The sequence below is a fragment of the Oratosquilla oratoria genome, chromosome 42 (genome assembly GCF_046742065.1).
Source record: "Oratosquilla oratoria isolate Oo_2021 chromosome 42, ASM4674206v1, whole genome shotgun sequence".
Lineage (NCBI taxonomy): Eukaryota > Metazoa > Arthropoda > Malacostraca > Stomatopoda > Squillidae > Oratosquilla > Oratosquilla oratoria.
The window spans coordinates 37,107,642-37,115,141 of NC_134818.1; positions in this window are offsets into that span (position 1 = coordinate 37,107,642).

The following is a 7,500-nucleotide window of genomic DNA, read 5'->3' on the forward strand; positions in this document are numbered from 1 at the left end:
TAGTTTTTTGGGTTCGAATCCCGCACTCTTTTCCGATTCCCAACAGTGAGTCTTAGTTACCTGATCCAACAGTCTCCAAAGCACATACTAGGGCAAAGGTGATGGCTTCGGCCGCAGCTACTCAGCGCCTCCTGGCGTTGACTCCCTTTTTCACATACTGTCCTTTTTTCGACTCCGGAGTTTTCTTCAACAGATTCGATTTTGTTTTGATAACGAGTGTGGGTCAGTTCTGGCTGTGCTCAATGTTTTCCTTTCTCCCTTATACTTTTTCTTTATTTCTCATTATTATTTATTTTTATAATTATTTTATTATTTCATTTTATACACTTATTGTTTATTATTATTATTTTATTTCTATTGTAATTTTATTATTATTATTTTTTATTATTATTATTATTATTATCATTATTATTATTATTATTATTATTATTATTATTATTTTTTTTTTTTTAATCCCGGGCAGTGCGCACGAGACAGGGATGACCCTTCATCCACGAGGAGCTAAGATGGGAGAGGGGAAATGAGGGTGGTGGACGGGAGTGGGAGTGGGTGCTTGCCAATTATTTATCTTTTTTCTTTTTGTGATGGCCTGTACTCCCATATGCGAGACCCCAAGATCTCACTCCCTTTTTGGTCCCACTTCCGTCGACTCCCTCCAAGCTTCAGTCCCTACTCCCGCACTCCATACACTCTTTCATCCTTTCCACTCCTACATCCACAGCCTCGCATACACTCCTCCCACTCTCCACTCCCACAGTACTCTTTCAGTTTCGTGTGTGTATGTGTGTGTGTGTGTGAGAGAGAGAGCGAGAGAGAGATTACAGTATCTTTGCTACATACATACATGAACAACAGTATTGCATGCACGCGTGTGCGTATATGTACGTTTGTGTGCGTATGTGTACGTGTACACGCATATTCAATGGAGAGCGCTCTCTTGCATATTCATTTTCTTACAGGACGAGGAAGAAGAGAGAGCGAAAGAGAGAAGAGAAGAGAAGAGAGAAGGAGGGGACCGGAGAGGAAGGGAAGGGGGGAACGGGATGAGGGGAAATTGATTGTGGAAGAGGGAAAAAGGGAAATGAGAAGGGGAGAGGAGGCAAAGAGGGGAGAGAGAGAAGGGAGAGAATGGGAGGTAGTAGGAAGTGAGACAAGGGAGAATATGAGAGCACCGAAGAGGAGGGAGAGAGGGAGAGACAAAGAGGGAGGTAGGTAGAAGAGGGAGAGGATAGAGTGGAGAGGTAAATGAAGAAGAAAGGGAGGAGGAGGGAGAAGGAAAAGGAGACGGAGAAGTGGAGGGAGAGGGAGAGGAAGAGGAGAAAGGAGGAGGAGGAGGAGTAAGAGAGGAGGGGTAGGGAGGGGAGTGAGAGGAGGCTTAGGTTTCTGCAGTTTTGAAAGCGTCATTGCTTGCTTGCTTGCATTCTTCCCACCGATTCACTTTTGCACTCTAGGCTGAACCGTGCCCTTCCTTCACTCCCTCCACACCCCTCCACATCACTCCTTCCATCTCCCCGTTTCACTCTTTCCCTCCCTCCATCTCCCTCCTTCCCTCCATCTTCTCATTATTTCCCTGCCTTCGGGCCCATCCCTCCCTCTCCTTTCCTCCTTTTCCCTCCAGCCTCCCCTCCATCCCCTCCCTCCCTTCCCTTCCCTTCTGCCTTCTTTTCCCTCCCCACATTGCCTTCCTTTTCCCTCCTTTCCCTCCCTTCCCTTCCTTTCCCTCTTCCCACTCACGCACACGCACACGTACACACACACACACACGCGTGCGCGCGCACACACATGCACGCAAAGATTGACTGCGTTTTCTTCGACGGGACTTACCCGTAATGCGTTTTCTATTGACTCTAAAAGTGAGTCACGGCTCCCCCAGGCTCCGTCCTGACGGGGCGTCTGACCCACCACCTCTTTGCCTCCTCCCCCCTTCCCCCCTTCCCCCCTCCCATCTTCCCCCTTCCCCCTCCCATACTCGACCCCTACTCCATGCACATACAGGGATTTCTTTAAGCTGAATAAAATCGCCTGGCGACAGGAGGAACTAGATATCCTGAAAGGGCAACTCTAGGAATGAAATCCTAAACCTGGTTCCGTTTTCTATTGTCCGCAGTATTTAACCCACATCCCGTTTTCTTCGACTCGGACGGGGACTCTCGACTTTTATGATTGGGTTCAAGTGGGACTTCAAGGGGGTGGAGGACGCTTTATAACTCGGTTTTATTGAGTCTAACTACTTTCGTACCCGCTGACCTAACATTGTTCCATGGCTGCCGCCAGGCGATTTAATTAAGTCCCGGGACATCCCCTCTGTGGTAGCAAAGAGGGTTAATATTTGAATCCAGTTAATCTCTTTCAGCCTTAACCCTGTTTGGTGTTTAAACTGTCTAAGGACATAAACCAGTTTATCAATCAAACGTCTGTACTGACTTTGTAGGGTTTTCCATCAAGTGAATAAAATCGCCCCCTCACCAATCCAGTCAAGGTTTATTGGATTTTAAATTCGCGTGAATGCGATCGCTAAGTTTTTAATTTCGCTGAACATCGTTTGTGCTTCGTGACGGACGAACGATTCATAATTGCCTTTCGAGTGTTTGCTGTGGTCTTATGTTCGCGACGGTGTGCGCAGTGCTTTTTGACGAAGTTTTAATTTGGCGATTTTATTTTTTGGTGGGGAGGCACAGGCGTGCCAAATATGCCATGGCACACTTTCGTGATTTGTTCTTTTGCCATTACTAAAAAGTAATACTAATGAGTATTCAAACTCGTACTTGAAAGTAATAGTACTCATTCCAGCTCATTCGTATTGTCACTTGAAAGAAATGAAACAGTACTCCATCTCGTTTGCTGTTACTAAAAAGTGATAGTCATACTTATTGTCATTACTTAAAAGTAATAGTACATTTGAGTTTTCGAGATTTTGTGCTATTACTTGATAGTAATTGTACATTCGCATGAAAGCGCATTCATTGTGACAAAGACAGTTTAGTATTATGTTCAAGTAATACCTCAGAGGAAGACAAGGAGAAGGCGGTACGTGTTCAGGGTAATAATTTATTACTTTTACCAAACTGTGTTGGTGGTGGAGATTGTGGTGGTGGTAATGGTAGTAGTGGTGGTGATGGTGGTGGGGATAGTTGTGAATGTGGTGATGAATAAAATCACAAACCGGTATTTAAAAAATATATATCAGCGCGTGGAAGAGTTGGAGCTTGATGTGATGGAGGGAGAAAGAGGGTGAGGGGGAGAGGGAGGGAAGAGAGAGGGTGGAGGGGGAAGGTGAAAGGGATGGGAGGGAGAGAGGGTGAAGGGGGAAAGGGAGGGAAGAGAGAGGGTGGAGGGGGAAGGGGAAAGGGATGGGAGGGAGAGAGAGGGGGAAGGGGAAAGGGGTGGGAGAGAGAGGGTGTTGGGGGAAGGGGAAAGGGGTGGGAGAAAGAGGGTGAAGGGGGGAGAGAGGGTGTTGGGGGAAGGGGAAAGGGGTTGGAAGAGAGAGGGTGAAGGGGGAAGGGGAAAGGGGTGGGAGAGAGAGGGTGAAGGGGGAAAGGGAAAGGGAGGGTAGAGAGAGAATGAAGGGAAAAGGAGGGGAAAGAGAATGGAGTGGGAAGGGGAAAGGGGGTAGAGAGGTTGGAGAGGGAAGGGGAAAGGGAGGGGGATAGGAGAGTGTAGGAGAAGGAAGAGTGGTGGGGGAAGTAGAAAAAGTAGAAGGAGGGAGGGACTGGGAGAGGATGAGGGAGAGTGTGAGAGGTGGAAGGGTGATGGAGAAGGAGTAGTGGAATGGGACGAAGAGTGGTGTGGACGAGAGGCACTGGAGGAGGGAGGAGAGTGGAGGGTGACTGAGAGTGGTAGAGGGTCAGCGGGGGGGAAGGGGGAAGGGTAAAAGGAGAATGGGTGGAGAGAGGGAGAGAAATAGAATGGAGTGTGAGAGCGAAAGAGAGGGAGAGAAAGAATGGCGTGTGAGAGGAAGGAGAGAGAGAGAGAGAATGGAATGTGAGAGCGAAGGAGAGAGAGAGAGAATGGGGTGTGAGAGCGAAGGAGAGAGAGAGAGAGAGAGCGAGAGAGCGAGAATGTAGTGTGAGAGCGAAGGGAAGAGAGAGAGTGGAGTGTGAAAGCGAAGGGGAGAATGAGAGCGAGAGTGAAGGCCGAGTGAGAGAGGAGAGAGAGACAGAGAAGAGAGAGAGAGAGAGAGAGAGTGGGGGGGGGCGAGAGCGAGGGTGAAGTGGAGGAGGAGCGGAGGGTGGAAGGAAGTAAGGTAGGCTGAAGTCTATTAGAAGTTGATGGACTGGTATGCCTGGTCTGACGGCGCACACTGTTCTTGCCATCGAGTGATTGAGAACTAAATTGGGATTTTGGTTGTGGTCAGTCCTGTGAATAAATTTATTGTCCTAACGTTGTGACCACTTTGGTCTTCTAGTCGCCTGAGGAAGACCAAAGTGGTAGCAACGATTGGGCTATAAATTTATTTACAAGTCATCTTCATCTCTCTCATCTGTCTTAAATACTTTGTATATACAATATATATATATATATATACATATATATTTTTTTTTTTTTTTTTTTTTTTTTTTTTGCAGAAACCACCGGGAAATTGAAAAAACAGATACCGAACGTTTTCGTCTATTTAGACATTTTCAAATGTCTAAATAGACGAAAACGTTCGGTATCTGTTTTTTCAATTTCCTGATGGTTTCTGCAAAAATATTTTATCACGTGTGTTTTGTGATTTCTTTGCATATATATATATATATATATATGTATATGATACTGTATATTATGTGTATGTATATTTGTATGTATGATATATATGAATGTACATGCTGTATATATATATATATATATATATGTATATATATATATGTAATATGTACTTCAGTTGAAGTATGTGGATATTGTATTTTCATTATTGTCAGTCTTAAGCAGCCCCAACACGATAATTATTTATTGACAATATATGATTGATGGCGATTTGGTTATACGTCACAAACTCTCCCAATCAGGATGATAGGACGGTGCCCCTTGCCAAGGTCTTTGTAGCGCGGAATTTAACGAATTGTGTCCTTGGTTCAACTTCATATGATAATTCAATAATGTTATCAACCACCATCCTCCCTCCCAACATGGCCCCGTCAGTACTATGACTACACTTTCATTGCTATTATGCATGTGAAGGCCGCTTTATCGATTGGTGTGAGGAGGAGGAGGAAGAAGAAGAAGAAGAAGAAGAAGAAGAAGAAGAAGAAGAAGAAGAAGAAGAAGAAGAAGAAGAAGAAGAAGAAGAAGGAGAATAGGAAGAAGAAGAAAAAGAATAAGACGAGGAAGAGGAGAGGAGGAAGAAGTAGACACAGAAGAGGAGGAGGAGAGATAAGAGGAAGAAGGAGAGGAGGAATAAGAGGAAGAAGAAGACAAGAAGAGGTATTGGAAGAAGAGGAAAAAGAAGTAGACAAAGAGGAGGAGGAGGAGGAGGAGGAAGAAGCGGAGGCTACGTGTATTCATAATTTTGTCGCAACTTTTTTTCTTTACTCTTGAAGACTTAAGGGCTGATCGCCCTGACGGGACCGTTAGGCCCTGTTGTCATCAGAAAAGCTTTGGGTGAAAACCATGTAATCCCCCCTCCCTTCCTTCCCCACCCCTTTCCCCTCCCCCTCCCCCGCCCCCCTTCCCCTGCCCCCCTCCTTCCCCTCCCCCTTCCCCCTCCTTCCCCGCCCCCTTCCCTCCTCCTTCCCCCCCCAACCCCGAGTTGGCCCCTCTTCCTCCCTCCCCGCCCTCCACCTTCCATACTTTCTATATGAAAAGGTCTCGCTCAGTCACCTCCTCTTCCTCCTCCACTTTATCCTCCTCTTCCTCTTTTTCCTCTCCTCCCTTACTTCCTCTTCCTCTCAACCTCCTCATCTTTCTCCTAATCCTCCTCTTTCTCTTCCTCCTTCACCTCCTCTTCCTCTCAACCTCCTCCTTCTCTTCCTCCTTCACTTCCTCTTCCTCTCAACCTTCTTCTCTTTCTCCTAGTTCCCCTCTTTCTCCTCCTCCTCCTCCTTCTTCTTCTCTTCCTTCCAATCTCCTCCTCCTCCTCCTCTTCCTCTCACTTCTCTTCCTCATTTTTTCCTCTTCTTTCTTTTCTTCTTCCTCCTCATCTTTCGTTCCCTTTTCTTTCTTTTCTTCTTCCCCTTTCTCCTTTTCCTTCTCCACTAACTCCTTCTCAACCTCTTTCTCCTCTCCAACCTCCTCTTTATCCTCCTCCTCCTCGTCTTCCTCTTCCTCCTCTACTTTTTTCTTTTACCTGCTCTTCTCTTACCGACACCTCCTCCCTCACCACCTCCTCTTCCGCCTCTCCCTCCTCCAACTCTTCCCGCATTTAGGGTGATTAGGGGGATGGATATGGAAGAAGAGAGGTGGAGGATGAGAGGATTGAGGAGGGTAATTGCGACCTAATATGACATGATTGTGGGATAGGAAGGGGCTGGGGTGGAGGAAGGAATTGAGTCACCACCGCCATCACTACACCACCATCACCACCACCATAACCACCACCATCACCACCACCATCACCACCACTATCACCACCACTGTCATCAGCATCACCACCAACCCCAACCCCTACCCAGGCCTTTACCACTTCTACCATCGCCACCACCACCACCACCACAACCACCACCACCAATACTACCACCACCACTGCAACCGCCACTACTATCATTATCATCTCCATAATCACTCACCACTGATATCTTGATAGTGCATAGTAATAGTTATAGTAAACTTTCGTATTATTCTTATAATTTTGTAATTTTCATATATCATTAGTATGTACACAGATGGAGGAGAGGGAGTTGGAGGAGGAGGAAGAGGAGTGGGGAGGAAGTGGGAGGAGGAGGAAGAGGAGGGAGAGAGGGAGTGGGAGAAGGAGGTTACTTTAAGCTGGAAGCAAACAAACACAGGGACACAGAAAGACGGGAGGTTAGTGACAGGATATAGACCGTAAATATCCTAGAAAGGGACGGGTATCTAGCCAGACCCCTGTCTGTTTTCTAGAATAGCTTGAACGGACAGAAAACAAATAGATGGGAGGTCTGTGACAGGGAGGATATAGACGGGTCAGCTACTGCGACAGGAAATTGAAAATATGATAGTGTGGAGGGGCGTGACGGAGGGAGGGAGGGAGTGGAGTGGAGTGGAGGAAGTGGTGATAGTGTCTTTTACAATGCTGCTAGAGGAAACTCCTGTGATAATGTCAATGGTGTAGAGTGTGTGGGGATCATTGTATTGATGGTGGCTAATGGTTTTTGTTGGAGGATGGTGATAGTGTTGGAGAGGGGTAGGTGATAGGGGTGCGGTTTTTGAGGGTGATAGTTGTGTTGGAGGAGGGTTGTGATGTGGGTAGTCTCTTACACTACTACCTCAGGGTTCTGTTCTCTTTAGTGTGTGTGTGTGTGTGTGTGTGTGTGTGTGTGTGTGTGTGTGTGTGTGTGTGTGTGTGCTTGCATTTACCTAATTGCATTATCCAACAAAGGAATA